Source organism: Rhineura floridana, chromosome 16 (assembly GCF_030035675.1).
Source record: "Rhineura floridana isolate rRhiFlo1 chromosome 16, rRhiFlo1.hap2, whole genome shotgun sequence".
NCBI lineage: Eukaryota > Metazoa > Chordata > Lepidosauria > Squamata > Rhineuridae > Rhineura > Rhineura floridana.
In genome coordinates, this window is record NC_084495.1 from 34,073,880 (window position 1) to 34,089,929 (window position 16,050).

General features: G+C 43.6%; 1 pseudogene; it reads left to right on the forward strand.

The window, feature by feature from the left end:
* The first annotated feature begins 14,720 nt into the window (after positions 1 to 14,720).
* On the forward strand, positions 14,721 to 14,838 carry LOC133371580 (5S ribosomal RNA; annotated as a pseudogene).
* Positions 14,839 to 16,050: the final 1,212 nt, after the last annotated feature.

The window sequence follows — 16,050 nt, forward strand, 5'->3', positions numbered from 1 at the left end:
AAATTTGACATCAGAGAGAAGAGGGGTTTTTTGGGTGGGGGAGTGAAGAGTTATTTCTCATTTTACTGCAAGACTTGCTGCTGCCTTTGTCTCCAAAACTGTTTTTAATATTTACCTTGTTTTGGTTGTAACTCGACTCCGGGGGCCACAGGCTGATATTGAGTGCCTGTAAAGACTTTTATGCTGGATGACCCTCCTTGTCTTCATCACCCTGGAAATTCAGGAGAGGGAAGAGGTTTTGGAAAAAGAAGCTGCAGCTCTATTCAAGCTGCGAGCTGACCAGGAACATCTTAAACCATTTGTCACGGGGGGGGGGGGGCAAAAGAGAAAAAAGTAAAACACAGAAATGCCATGCTTGACTCCTGCTACCTTGCTGAATGGGAGGGGCAGCAGTCCCTCATGTGGAATTGGTCAACAAGTCATCCAGAAGGAAGCCTGATGACCAAATTGGAGCAAAACATTCATTTTTTTAAAAAAGGCCAACCTTTTTGTTGACAAGGCACTTAGAGTGGCTGCCGGCCCTTTAAATCCAGTTAAGAAAGTGTTATGAGAAAATAAAGTTATTCATTCACCATGTGGTCATCTTGTGTTATTCAAGAATGACACTAGGAAGTTTTTGAATCTAACCATCTGGTTCAAACCATGTTATTGTTTAGCTTTCTTGCTTAGTGTTTGGTGTTTTTGATGTTTTATATGTTTTTTTGCTTTGTACATCGCTCAGAGTGGCTGGGTAGCCAGCCAGATGAGCGACTAAGAAATCGAATAAATAAATAAATAAATAAATAAATAAATAAACCACATGGGATCATTTTGGTGTCAGAAACCAACTGCTCTATAAAAGAGAGAGAGAGAGAAGAGCAGAGAGGTTGTACAACATCTTCCGTTTGCTAGTATAATCGTATTTCCTGATGACTCTGGAGCATTGCTACTTTAGATGGTTTCACAAAAGGGTTTTAAAAATTCACAGACAAATGGTCTATTAATGGCTGGAGTTTATTTGTTTGAAACACTTTCTTATAATCCCTTCCTTGTATTTAGAATTTCTAGGCAGTATGCAATCAGATATATCACAATATAACTACAGTAATATACTATTGTGTTAATGTATGCATTTATTTAAAGCATTTTTAGCCCAGAAAAGCCTCCCAGTGTGGCTAACTACTATGGCTGCCAACCATGAGGATTAGGCTACGCCTCCATGGTCAGAGGCAGTATGCTTCCAAATACCAGTTGCTGGAAACCGCAGGAGAGGAGAGTGCTGTTGCGCTCAGGTCCTGCTTGTGGGCTTCCCATAAGAATCTGGTTGGCCATTGTGAGAACAGGATGGTAGAAATTTCTTCTTCCAACCTTGCAGTATAAGTTTCTTAGCTACCATTATCATCATCTATCTACTAATCATTATTACTTCCAGCTGTTGGTCACTGTTTGAAACAGGATGCTGAAACAGATGGGCATCTTCTCTAGTAATCCTAGAATCATTATTCTGGACATGTAGTTAACTCTGGGTACCATTCTTGAATGAAGGAAGCAGCTAGAGCTCAGTGGTGGAGCATCTGCTCTGTATGCAGAAGGTCCCAGATTCAATCCCAGATTCAATTGCCGCCCTGGGCTCCTGCTGGGAGGAAGGGCGGGATATTAGGGTTGCCAGGTTCAATCCCTGAGACTGATCTTCTATCTTTAGGAGAAAAGAAAGTCAGCCAAGTGCAGGTGTTCTTGCAACCCTGTAACAGGAAAGCCACAAGGTGGAATTCTCCCTTCCCCCTGCACAACTTTTAAAGATACAAAAGACGTCTTGGTTGCCAGGCCCAGCCTCCAAGAGGTCTTCTGTATCTTTAAAAGTTGTGCAGAATTCCACCTTGTGGTTTTTCCCATTACAGGGTTGCAAGAACACCTGCACTTGGCTGACTTCCTCTTCTCCTAAAGATACAGGATCAGTCTCAGGGATTGAACCTGGCAACCCTACGGGATATACATAAACAAATAAATAAATCCCCAAGTAGGGTTGGGGAGAACTCCTGCCTGAAATTTCTGAAGTTCGGTTGCCAGTCAATGTAGAAGACCATACTGAGCTAGGAGGGCCAATGGATTGACACAGGATAAGGCAGTGCCCTCTGTTGAGCATCCTTTCAGAGAACAGATGCCCAACTGAAGAAGCCATCTGGCTGGATATACATACTACATGCTGAGCCATTTGTACCACCACCACCATTCTAGCAGGGTGGTTGGCCACCTGGGGCTGATGGTGATGGCATCACACTTGGAATGAAAGGGGGAGAAACGATGCTGGGGCGTGGCCAGGAGGTTGGAAAAACATGCTTCCAGTAGGGTCATTGAAAAGAAAATATGAAAGTCAGCTGGCACCACTGTGAAGAAGGTTGTCTTCCACTCTCCCCTACAGCTCCTCATTTCACCACATGCTTCTTGTAACTTCTAAGGTGTGGGGGGAGGTGTTCAGTTGCAAAGATGCCTACAAATAATCCACTGGAGCCTAATTCACATTGAGGATATTTTGTGTAGTGGCTTACTATATTTGTTGTGATCCTTCCTTGTGTTTTTGTTGCTGATTTGTATATGTAATGTTTATTTTTATTGGGGGGGTATCTCTGTATGTATCTGTGTATTTGTACTCGCTGTTTGTTTAAGATCTTTCAATCTCTGTTGTAAACAGCTCAGTTTTGTTTAAATATAAGTGGTATATAAATTGTAGGAATAGTAATAAAAATTATTGAGGTGGTAAACTTGTATCTGCCATGGAGCATTTCAGACTCTCAGTGCGGACTCAGTGATTGAAATCTGCTCCATTAAAAAATCACTGCAGACAGAAAGCTATATATAAAGGGGAAGGATTCTGTCCTAGGTTTATCCCAGTGTACTGTTCGTCTATGTGCAGGGATTTTTTTTATTATTTGCTTATTTGTTCATTTTGGTATGGAGCAGAATTCAGTCAAGTGAGGTCCCTCCAGTATTCTGAAGCTGTAGACCTCAGACACACGTTCACCATCCGAGTGAGAATTACCCCTAATTGTCACATCAGTGTTAACGAAATCCATGCACGTGCAGAGGACAAGAATTAATCCAGGAGAGCTGATCTGGGAAGTGTGTGTCCCTAATTTGGTCACTGCTCGTGTCAAAGTGTTCAGGGAGGGGCAGGGGTATTAATGCCTCAGCTGTGGTCTGTTCAATGGTTTTTTGCTCTGTTTTTTTTTTCTATTGCAACTCAACAGAGTTTAAAGTAGCAAGTTCGTGGATCAAACCTGTCATGGAATAACTGTTTTCTTTCTTTGGATGATATTTTAAAGCAAAGTGTGTTGGCTCAAAGATTCATTTTTTTCTCAGACACAAGCGTCTAGTCCTCAGTAGTCACTACAAATAAATACCAAAAAGAAACCACCAGTTTGGGTTTGCCCTAACCCAGACATCCACCTTGGCATCTGAGTGCACTGGTTTCTAACATCAGTGGAGCCCTTACTCATTGCAATGGAGGCCTGTACTACTTCAGAATGGGGGTAAAGAATCACATATTACACATTTTAATGTAGGAGAGCATTCAAAGATATGGCCTTCCATTCTAATCAGAAGTGAGACTAGAGGTGCCACACGTTTTTCTGAACTTGTAGATCAGCTCTAAGATGAAGAAAACTCTACTTTAACCTCAGATTACTCAACTCCCTTTGCCACTAATCACTGCCAACGGTATATATTTCCTGTGCTTTGCTCACTGCTGGAAATTCTTCGTCCTGTCCCTACGGGTGTCACAAAAGCAGAGAGTCTCCTTAGAGAAGGGGTGTAGCTCAGTGGCAGAGCATCCGCTTTCCATGCCAAAGGTCCCAGCTCTCCTGGGGATGTACCCAGTCTGGAATCCTAGAGAGCTACTGCCGGTCAGTGTAGACAGTACAGAGCTAGATGGATCAATGGTCTGACTCAGTCTAAGGCAGCTTCCTAAGTTCCTATGATGTTGATTAGATCAGAAGCAAGCCATTGGCAGTCAATGTAGAAAGAAAGCTTAGCTAGATGGACCAGTGAACTGATTCAGTCTAAGGCAGCTTCCTGTATTCCTGGAGTGAGAAAATACTAGTAGCAATCACATACAATCACCAGTGAGTCTGGGCCAATTCCTAGAGCTGGAGGAATCCCCTATGTTCAGGAGAGCCCACATGGCCAACAAGGCTACTCGCCAAGCAGGACGTCTTCTGAAACTTCATCCGTAAGAGGGAATGCTTGAGAAACTTTTTTGGAACAGCAGCAAAGGTCATACATTCTACGCACGTTATGAAGTATGAGATCGGGAAAGCAGCTGGGATCTTGACTTGGAACCGCTGCCGCTGGAGAAAGGCTGATCGAAACAGGCCCAATTCGTAATAAAAGCTTCCACCAGGAGGAGGCAACGAAAACACTCTGATTACTTCCAGTTTTTTGGCTTATGTCCCATTTCATCTGCTTGCTCCATCGGCACGTGAACATCCCTTTTCTCTTTTTCTTTTGTTCGTTTCAATCAGTCGGCAAGCAAAAAAAATATTTGGCATTGGAGTATATCTTACTTCATCCTCACAGCTATCCTTGAAAACATAATTTTACATTGCAGTCTGAAAAGGCAATTAGCATACCAGTCAAGGAATCCATATGTTAGCAAGGATGGCTTTATAATTGCTCCCCAGCCACCGTTACTTAATATTAGCAACAGAAGTAGTCAGGATCTTATATGTAATATCATGGGCCAAATGGGGAGGTCTGGAGACCCTAATTAGACAAGAGGCCCCCCACTACTGTCATATAGTCTGGCCTCTTCAAGATGAGATCAAGGCCCCATACATACTACACATTTAAAGCACAATCATTTATTTATTTTATTTTATTTATATACCGCCCTAAGCCCGGAGGCTCTCTGGGCGGTGTACAAAAGATAAAACAAGCACAGTGTATAAATACAATAAATACAATAAATCAAGAAACAAAAACAAACAAACAATAAAAGAACCAAAGAACGACCAAAATACAAAATAATAGTGAAATACCATTTTAAAAGTCATGGCTTCCCCCAGAAAACTATATTCCATTAAGGGTGCTGAGAATTGTTAGGAGCAGTGGCAGCTGGTGGTTCCATGTCAGTGGGGCAGTGGAATCCGCTCCAGGTTTTACTCCGAAATTTCAAGCAGCTATCTTTTTAGGTTTCAGAACCTTTGACTGCTCCTTGAAAGTTTGGAATAAAACCCAGAGCGGGTTCCACTGCCCCAGGGACATGGGGCCACCAGCCACCGCTAGTTAGGAGACCCCTATTCCCCTCACAGAGCTACCATTCTCAGAGCTCTATGGGGGGGGAAAGGATTGACTGTTAAACTGCTCTGGGAATAATAGCTCTGTAAGAGGAATAGAGAGCCAGTGTGGCATAGTGGTTAGAGTGTTGGACTATGACCTGGGAGACCAGGGTTCGAATCCCCGCATAGCCATGAAGCTCACTGGGCGACCTTGGGCCAGTCACTGCCTCTCAGCCTCAGAGGAAGGCAATGGTAAACCCCCTCTGAATACCGCTTACCATGAAAACCTGATTCATTGGGTCGCCGTAAGTCGGGTTCGACTTGAAGGCGGTCCATTTCCATTTCCAAGAGGAATAGGAGGTCTCCTAACAACACCTAGCATCTAACAAACTACACTTCCCTGTTTTCTTTGGGGGAAGCTATGACTGTTAAAGTGGAATGATACTGCTTTATATGTACTGTGGAGATGGGGCCCAAGAATGCCCCTTCTGCAACTGGAAAAAGAACCCCCTCTTTCATGGGGAGTTACAGCACCATCTCTCTCTCTCTCTCTCTCTCTCTCTCATACACACACACAGAGGGCAGATTTTTAGGGGATCAAAGGAGAAGATACATCAGGAAGGAAGAGGCAGGAAAGCCCAACTGCACAAGCAAAATTCCACTCTTGATTCTTTGGTTAAGTTTTGTTCGTTTGTTTGTTTTTTAAAAAAACCAACAACTTTGGATTGCATCCAACTAAATTCTACTGAGAGTAGGCCCATTGATATTAATGAAGTTGCTCATGTTCATTAACTTTAATGGGTCTACTCTGAGTTGGACCAGCATTGGATGCAAGCCTTTGCTTACCAGGTGGCTTTCCCGTTGAAAGTCAGCCTGAAGTTGCATCTGTACGTATAAAATAGCATGTGCACATTTTATGCAAATTTGTGCCATGACCCAGTGGCCCTGAGTGTTTTAAAGGTCTAGCAACACCCCTGAACCCTGGTTCCTGCCCATACCAGTTTCCCTTTGTGCGTGTCTACTTCTTCACATCCCGATGGCCACGTTCCTCCTTCACCTATGGAAGCAGCATGCCTCTGAATGCCAGTTCCTGGGAATTGCAAGAGAGGAGAGCACTCCTGCGCTCAGGTCCTGCTTGTGGGCTTCCCATTGGGGCATCTGGTTGGCCTCTGTGAGAACAGGATGCTGGACTAGATGAGCCACTGGCGTGATCCTGCAGGGCTCTTCTTGTGTTCTCATTTCCCCCGCCAGCCTATCAAGACACAATGAGACATCTGCAACCTTCACACCAGGTAGACAGGATGCTGCATGATGTGCTCAGCACAAAACCAGCTTCCTGTGTCTCTCCTGATTGAACCCTCCCCCATTACTAGGAGACCTCTGTCCCCCAGAGGAGTATGCTCACTGCAAGAAGATATCCGCTTCAAGGTCTCTTCTAAGGGATCCCTTCCTTCTTCCTGAGAGGGACACCCTCTTTCCAAGACACCCTCATTCTCTGTAATAGCAGAAAGTCTTGAGTGGAGTACTCCTCTTGCATTCTTTCTCTAATCAGTACAACAGTCCTGTTGGGTAGGCTGATACTATTATATCAACTGTATATTGCAGGTCCAGAACAGAGACGGAAAAAAGTGATGCTTTGTCTTGTCAACAAGTCATGTTTATGGCCGAGGTGAGAATCAAACTGTGGGCATTCGGGATCATAGCTCTCATCCCTGACCATCGTGTGTGATCCTCAGTGGAATGAAAAAATCCATTCCATTTTGCCCAGAGAATTAATGTATAATGTTGCTTCTTTTCCAAACCACCAGCCCAACTTCAGCACTACTCTTGAGAAGCCGACTGCTGAAATGAAGGCAAAGGAACAGGCTTGTTCATTGCTCCGTACGACGGAGTCATACATAATCACCTTACAAATATATAATTACACCTGTCAAACCCATCTCATGTAATTGATTCAATAACTAACAATGTCAGAAGCAGGCAGAGCTCAGAGGTCTCCCTGTGAGAAAATGCCTGAACACAGCGAGGGTTCTTAGTTTTTTAATTGCTTGTCATCTTGCCAAGGTCCGATACTGTAGCCATCACCACAGCAACCAACTGGAATGAGTACATTTAATAACTGGAAAAGGTGAATTTATATCTTGCCATTCTGTTCTCTTACACACACCCACACACAATGTGCACACAAGCACAGGAACACTCATTGAGGGCCCTCAAGTCACACAACAACAACAACAACAAGAAGAAGAAGAAGAAGAAGAAGAAGAAGAAGAAGAAGATGGAATGGGGTATGAAAAGTGATCTACATGCATCTCTGGTTGGCTACCTATGTACTAATTGCAGGAAGGCTGGAGATTTGCTCCTCATGATGCCTCTCAGAAGAGATCAGTTTACGCCTCAGAATTTCCACATGCGCAGACTGACAAGGAGCCTTAATCCCAATGTGGCCAAGGGGAAACTGCAGGAAAGCCCCTCTCCTCCTAAGCCAACCGATTCCGAGATACAGCTCTCCTTGAAGAGAGAAATAATAAAGCCCCCTACAAATAGCTCTGCTCTGTATTTCAATTATTTGCAATAAACATTACTTGTTCATTAATGCTTCATTCCAAAGAGTCCTCTCAGAGAGACATTCGCAGGGGCAGCAGAACTGCCTGAACAATGAGCTCTGTGCATGGTCGATCTGTGCATTACGGTTTCTAGACAGAGAATGCCTCTCCCCACTTACACCTGAATGAGTCATTCCCAGCCCTGAAAACATGGCAAGATGGTTGTTGGATAAACCAATAACATATGCAGCTCCTTTACCAAGAGACCTGTCAAATTTAGCACTCCAGACTCCTCTGCCCACCACAGGCAATGCGTAGCTGGCCTGTTAGGAATAGATACCTGGATTTTATTCCATCCTTCCTGCAGGGAGTTTATGGCAGTTTTCATGATCAGGGACGGCACCAAGAGTTGGCATGGTCAGGCGCCTTCCAGGGGCCCACATGCAAGCAGAGAACCCACTGAGAAGAACCCTCTGGACCTTCTCCTCCTCTTCGCCATTGCAACCTGCTTGGTCACCCATCTCTGGATCTGACCCATCTGGGATAAGCAAGCAAACAACTGTAGTGGTGAGAAGGAAGATGAGGAGCTATCGCTGCCTAGGTGCTTGTTAGCTCTTTCTGGCAGCAATAATGAGGCAAAGGAGCAGCATCAGTTGGCAACAATGGCAGACAGGGGATAGAATCCCAGAGGGAAAGGGTCTCTTGCCCAAGGGTCCCCCAAACCTGGAACTAGCCCTGTACACGGTTGCCATTTTTCCCTCACAGCAACCCTATGAGGTAGGTTAGGAAAAGAGATAATGACTGGCCCAAGGTCACACAGTGGGCTTCATGGCTGAGCTGAGAACTGAAGCCATGTCTCCCTGAGTGAAGTCCAACACTTTAACCAGGGGGGAAGCCATGAGGGTCTACAGTGGTGTGATACTGCTTTGAATGTATTCTGTAGATGGGGACTAACATTCCAATGAGATTGTCCCCAAATGACTACACATTGCCTCTTTATTCACCCTATGATTTACTCCCTCGCAGGCAGATAACCAATCAAGAGACTCTCTGTTTTCTAGTTTTGATTGGCACAAGCACCTTGTGAATAGCATTATTCCACTATCTGCAAAAAACCCTGGAGAATGAGAGCAAAGTAAATCAGCAGAGAATGGTGGAAAGCGGCTGCTTGGAGACAGATAACATTAAGTGCTTAACAAGCATCATGCACAGTTACACCTGGCCTAGTGAGACCAGTCAATTCTTCTCATCCCAATCTGTTGTGATAGCTGTAGAGTCACCCAGGAGATAAATGATTTCAAAGGTGACATTGAAACAACCAGCATTACCTACAAAGTCCCAATCTGCTGAAAATAGTCTAAGGGAGGGGTGGGGGAATTGTTTCACAATGAACAAATGCATGCAAATAGTAACAGTGAATATATTTGTGGATGATGGAGTCTGTTTCTGTCAGCATGCTAAAAGAACTGCAGGCTATTAGGCCAGCTTTAAGCTTCTGCTATGAGTTTACAACCATGGACCGCGAAAAAGATGAATAATTGGGTGTTAGAACAAATTAAACCATAACTATTGCTAGAAGCTAAAATGATGAAACTGAGGTTATCATATTTTGGACACATCATGAGAAGACATGATTCACTAGAAAAGACAATAATGCTGGGGAAAACAGAAGGGAGTAGAAAAAGAGGAAGACCAAACAAGAGATGGATTGATTCCATAAAGGAAGCCACAGACCTGCGCTTACAAGATCTGAACAGGGTGGTTCACGACAGATGCTGTTGGAGGTGGCTGATTCATAGGGTTGACATAAGTTGTGGTTGACTTGAAGGAACATAACAACAACAACTCTGAGTAAAAGTTAGTTGAATACAACTCTTTGTATTTTTAATGAGCATTGCTTAGAAGTTTGTTTGGGTTTGTTGTGTTTTTGATTGAGCAGTTTATACATTTTTCTAAATTAATTAATTAAAGAAATGTATGTTCCATTCAACTGGTCCAACCACATAGACTAATCCACCTTCTCCAGCCTGATGCCCTCCAGATGTTGTTGGACTCCAACTCCCATCATTCCTGACCATTGGCCAAACTGGCTGAGGCTGATGGGAGTTGGAATCCAAGACATCTGGAGGGTACCAGGTTAGGGAAGCCTGGCTTAACCAATATATTTTGCATTGACTGAAGTTGCTGAACAGTCTTCAAAGGCAGTCCCATGTACAACATATTGCGGTAGTCCAAATGAGGTGTTACTCAGCACAGCATCTCAGTGTTGTTTGGAAAGCAAAGAGTTTTGTCTCTGCAAGGTTTCATAACGAGGGAGTTTCACAGGTCTTAAAATTTGGCCTGTGCAGTTGATAAATTTATTTTGACACTAATTAAAATTTTGAAAATCCTCTCCAAAGGAGAGATTGACATGAAATAAAAGCATCCATTAAAACAGAGGTGCTGCTCTAAAAAGAAAATTGCTGTTAACCACTCAACAAATTGCCATACCAATCTCAAGGTTAGCTCTCCTTTTTACAAGACAATGTGTCTCTCCGTGGTATCATAACAATGTGGGATCTAACAGTTGCTATGACTCCCGCCTCTGTGTTAAACAACAAAATGTGCTAGATGCAGTTAGGTAAATCTCCTTGCAAGTTATCTGTCCCTTGTTCCTTCTGCTATGTGCTAATGTTTCCATCCCTCTTTTTTTCATGCACACAGAAAAGAAAGGGGGGGAATAAATTGAAGAAACATGTTTTGGCAACCCAGCACTGTATATGACTGTGTCCTCTATGTGTGCATTGCCTTTCATGGTATTGTCATCAGGCATCTTAGTTCATGTTGAGCTGCATCGGATGGAGAATCGAACTTGAACTATAATTTGAGCAATCCAACCTGCCTGTGAAGATTCCACAAGAGGAGTGACAACCAATTCAGAACTCTAGACTGGCAAAGTTTAGTTGAGTTGATACTGACATGGAACACATGGGGGGGATGTTCAAAGACTCTGGAAATATGGAAAGTCAGAGCCCAGAGAAGTAGTGTTTTAGATTAAGGCCCACACTCTGGATGACATTTTTAGAAATATAAGTATATCTCCTGCCAGTCATCTCCCCACCTTAGAGCAGGAGTGGTGAACTAAATTCCCATAAGCCCTGGCCTCGGGCTGAGACTTATGGGAAATGTAGTCTGGCAACATTGGCAGGGCTACATAGGGTCTCTACCCATGCCTTAGATGCAGCCATCTCCATCCTGGTGGTCTCCAGATGTGGCTGGATTCCAAGTGCCAGCAAGCATGGTTAATGGTCAGGGATGGCAGTCCAACAACATTTGGGAGGCATCACATTGGGGGAAGGGCCACATTACTTTAAGGCCAAGTAGCAAATTCTGTCTATCAGGCTGATATCCAACCTGTCCAAAAAATACAAGCCACCTGAGTTTGCTACCAGGGCAGCAGATAGTAGAGTAAGCTAAGATTGTCATTCTTGGACAATCAAGCAAGACACTGAAGCACCACCCTTTTTAAAAAAGTCAATGCACCTACCTGAACCTCAAAGAGTCATCCCACAGAATTTGACTGGTCAAATGCCACTCAGATTGTCTTTTGAGTCCTCCTTCTTTGTGGCTGAAGATAAGTGCCAACTCTCACCCCCCAAAATCAATCCACAGCTTTGAGTGATGCCTAAGGCTCATCAGACGTCACCCCACACCTTCAAGTGAGGCAACCGAGTCACATATCTAACTGAGCTTCCCTACTATTTTGGAAGGCAGGACGCCCATCCAAACACCCAAAACCTTCACAGCTGAAAGATTTGGACAAGCAGACTTTGTGGACCACAAATCTAGCTAAAGGAGTTCTCCTGTTACTCCAGGAAAAGCAGGGAAGTGGTCTGATGGGGAAAACGGAGTTTGGACAGCTGCCATTTTCAAAAGTTGAGGTTCTGAGAGCTAGTATGTTTAAATCGGGGATGGTAATTCTGTGGCCCTCCAAACGTTGTTGGACTCCAACTCCCATTGCCATTGGATAGCATGGTTAATAGTCAGGGGTGATGGGATTTGGAGTCCAACAGCATTTAGAGGGCCACAGTTCCCCACCTCTGATTTAGATTGATGCCTGCCAAAAAGCAGTATCCATCTGATGGTGTGTTCCTGAGCCAGGGATACTAACTGTGGTCCAGGTGAAAGATTTTGACATCGCCAATATTGACAATCAGTCTGACTGAAACAATCCTCCAAGTACCCCAGGGGAAATATGATAACAATCCAAACAGGGAAATCCAACAGCTTGCATTTCCAGATGATTGCCCTGTCCCCCCCCCCAAAAAAAAACAGCCACCTCTTTGATCATAGGAGAAGATAGCCAAACTGCAAATTGAACTGGCAGGGTGTGTGTGTGTGTGTGTGTGTGTGTGCGTGTGTGTGTGTGTGTGTCCTTCATGAATTTGTCTAATCCTCTTTTAAAGCCATCCAAGTTGTTGACCATCATCACTGCCTCTTGTGGGAGTGAGTTCCATTTCTAGCCAAAGACTCATTTCCCCAAAATGAGCCAACAACTAGCCAGTTAAACAAATTAGTCAGGAGTGCTTTTGGCCAACTCAAACTGGTCTACCAGCTGCGCCCATTCCTGGATGCAGTTGACTTGGCCACAGTGACACATGCATTGGTGACATCGAGGCTTGATTACTGTAATGCACTCTGTGTGGGGCTGCCTTTGAAAACGGTTCAGAAATTGCAGTTGGTTCAAAATGCAGCAGCCAGAATGTTAACTGGAGCACAGCATAGGGAGCATATCACCCCTGTGTTTTATCAACTCCACTGGCTCCCAATTTGTTTCTGGACCCAATTCAAAGTGCTGGTTCTGACCTTTAAAGCCCTAAACGGCCTTGAACCAATGTACCTGGGGGACCGCTTACGCCCATATGTAACTGCCCAGGATTTAAGATCATCTGCCTCTGGTCTTCTCTGGATGCCTGGAATGAAAGATGTTAGACTGACAGGCATGCAGGAGACAGCCTTTTCAGCTGTGGCCCCAAAGCTTTGAAATACCCTACCCCAAGAAGCCCGCTCTGCTCCCTCCCTGATGGTTTTCCAGAGACTTCTGAAAATGATCTTGTTCCAGAGAGCCTTTGGGAGGGACTGAAGGTAGAGCCTGAACTGATTTTAGCCTTTTATTTTATTTTACCTCTTTAGTCCCTTCAGTACCACTCCCATATATGTGTGTGTGTGTGTGTGTGTGTATTGCATTGTATTTCTAATTGTATTTTATGTATTTTGATTTATTTTAATGTTTTTGTGATCTTTATTGTGTTCAGTTTTATTATGTATGTGTTTGATTTTAGTGTAAGCTGCCCTGAGTGCCCTATTATAGGGTAGAAGGGTGGGATATAAATATTTTAAATAAATAAATAAACATGTAGGCACTGGGGGTCTTTGCTTGCTTGCTTGTATGCCTGAATACACACGGAGAGGCTGGCAGGAAGGGAAGATAGAGAAATATCTCATCAAGTTCACACCTCTTGAAGTCACTTGCATGGACAAAAGGATGTGTTAAGTACAGCCATCTTGCCTACAGGGAGCATCTGATCCTATCTAAATGGATGCTTCCCCACTACCGCCACATCTGACAATCATAGGCCCTTTTCTGGAAATGTGTGTTTGTGTGTGAATGCCAGCTGCTAGGAACCACAGGTGGGGAGAGCACTGTTGCACTCATGTCCTGTTTCTGGGTTTCCAAATGGAGCATCTGGTTGGCCACTGTGAGATCAGGATACTGGACGAGATGGGCCATTTGCCTGATCCAGCAGCCAGGCTCTTCTGAAATACTCAAGTCTTTGCTTCCACTTGCTGTGGAGAGCATTACTTGATCTTCACTTCCGCCTCTGAAGGAGAAGTTAAGATGCGCATTGCAGATGTTCACTTTCTTTTGTAAGTGCTGAAATGCTTAGAAATAGGAGCTGTGCAAACTCAGTTATTTTATTTTTATATATTTTATTTAGCACGATTTCCATACTGGCGAATCACGTTGCATTCAACGAGTGTGCCACCTCTGTACCTGTGTGCACAAATCGTTGAACTGTACACTGGCACAGCTATCCACATGTCATGTTCCATGAGTGTACAGTCTGAGTACCTGTGTACACAACAGCCGGGCTGTACAAATCAACAAGCGTACACCTTTTCAAACAAACTCTTGTATATTTTTAGAGTCAGCATGTCTCTGTGTTCATTGTAATGTGTGAACAAGCCAACACACACACACACACCACACTCAGAAAGAAAAGCCATTACGATACATGAGTTTGGGTCTCCACAAAAGTCCATCTTTGACCGTGAAGAAGCAACTTCCCATGCAACTGTCTGATCTAAATGTATTACTACAGCCATGCCAGCTCTGGTCTGTTCCACATTCACATTCAGTATCTGTTTGTTTCCAAAAATGATCTTCTAACAGAAAATACAGAACCCCTGCAAAAAAAAAAAAAAAAAACCTTCTTCCCAGTCTATTGTTCCTCTCCCTTTTATCTTTTGCTTCCTAGAGTCTCAGCATTCCACCATAACCAGAATTATATTATCATAACCCAACTTCCTTTTTTGTCAGAGAGAAAACACATTTCTCTCTTCTGAAAATAATACTTTAGGACTGAAAGACTTCCCTTCTGCCACTCCCCATCCCATCACTTTTCATCAGGACTTGGGGGAAGAACAGAGCTTATTTGTAGTTCATTTGCATACATGTGTATTTCTACAACTGTTTCATTTGCTTGCTTTATCTCAGTGTGCATAACAGGCATGCAAGCCAAGAGTCCCTTTCTGATTAAAGACTGACTGTTTTGCCATGTAGCGGCTTTTGAGTTCAGAAACTGAGGAGGAGTGGGAGGGGAGAATCTATCTCCACTGTCCGAGGCAGTACACTTCTGAATGGCAGTTGCTAGGAATCACATACTACGGCCATACCACCCTGAACACGCCCACTCTCAACTGATCTCGGAAGCTAAGCAGAGTCAGGCCTGGTTAGTACTTAGATGGGAGACCGCCTGGGAATACCAGGTGCGTAAGGCTGGGGAAGGCAATGGTAAACCACCTCTGAATACCTCTTACCATTAAAACCCTATGAATGCATCCAAAAGATTCATAGGGTCACCATAAGTTGTAATTGACTTGAAGGCATATAACAACAACAACAGGAATCACAAGTGGGGGGAGCTGCTGTTGCTCTCACTTCCTTCTTGTGGGCTTCCCACTGAGGCATCCCATGGCCACTGTGAGAACAGGAAAGTGGACTCGATGGGCCACTGGCCTGATCCAGCAGCCAGGCTCTCTTGATGTTCTTATTTTGCTTCTAAGATGAAGGGCACAACTAAAGGCTTTCTGGAATCTTTACCCTGTCTGTGACACTTGAGATGTGGCATTTTTAGGGCCCACCCTATTCTTTTGATTGCAATTTGGTTTTAAACTGTTTTTAATGTTGTGTTTTAAATTGTTGTGACCCATCCTGGAACCTTAGGGTGAAGGGTGGGTAATACATCAAAATAATATTGATATTGATGACAACAACAACAACAGCAGCAGCCAGTGGATTTTACTTTTTAGAAAATTGTTGGACGTAAGAAGAAAAAGACATGGATCCTTAGACTACCTTGCAATCATAAGCTAATTCCTCCCCCCTCCCTAAAAGTCCATCAAGGCATTTTCCCCCACCCACTCCTGAAACCAGAATTCAGCTGAGCCGTAACACAGGAACATACAAAGCTGCCTTAGACCAAGCCTTGTTTTATCTGTGCTCCTCCAGATGCTTCTGAACTCTAACTCCTATCAATTCAAGAGCCAGCACAGACAATGGTAAGGGACAGAGCTCGCAAAATTCATTTTTAAAAGGAACAAGTTCAAGTTCAATAAGTCGAAAAAGGAACTAATTGCAATTCATGTCCGTCCCTTTACAAAATGAACTAGTTTGGTGGTTCACGTTCCATTCTCAGTTCAGTTCTTCCAAACAATCCTTGGCAAATCTTTTTTCAGTGTTACAAGCTGTTGTGCCAAAGTATAAAATAAACTTAAGAAGACTAAGAAAACATGAAAACACACACACACTGTGGAATCTGAATTGTTTAACTTATTTTCCCCAATAGTTATCTTTAAACTTAAAGAACCGAAGTATCTAAAGTGTAAAAAGAATTAACTTGAAATCATTCAAAATTCAACCCCAAAACAATTCACATTCTGTTCACCCGGCAACGATAGGAACTACCTCCAGGTGTAGTTAAGAGTTTTTT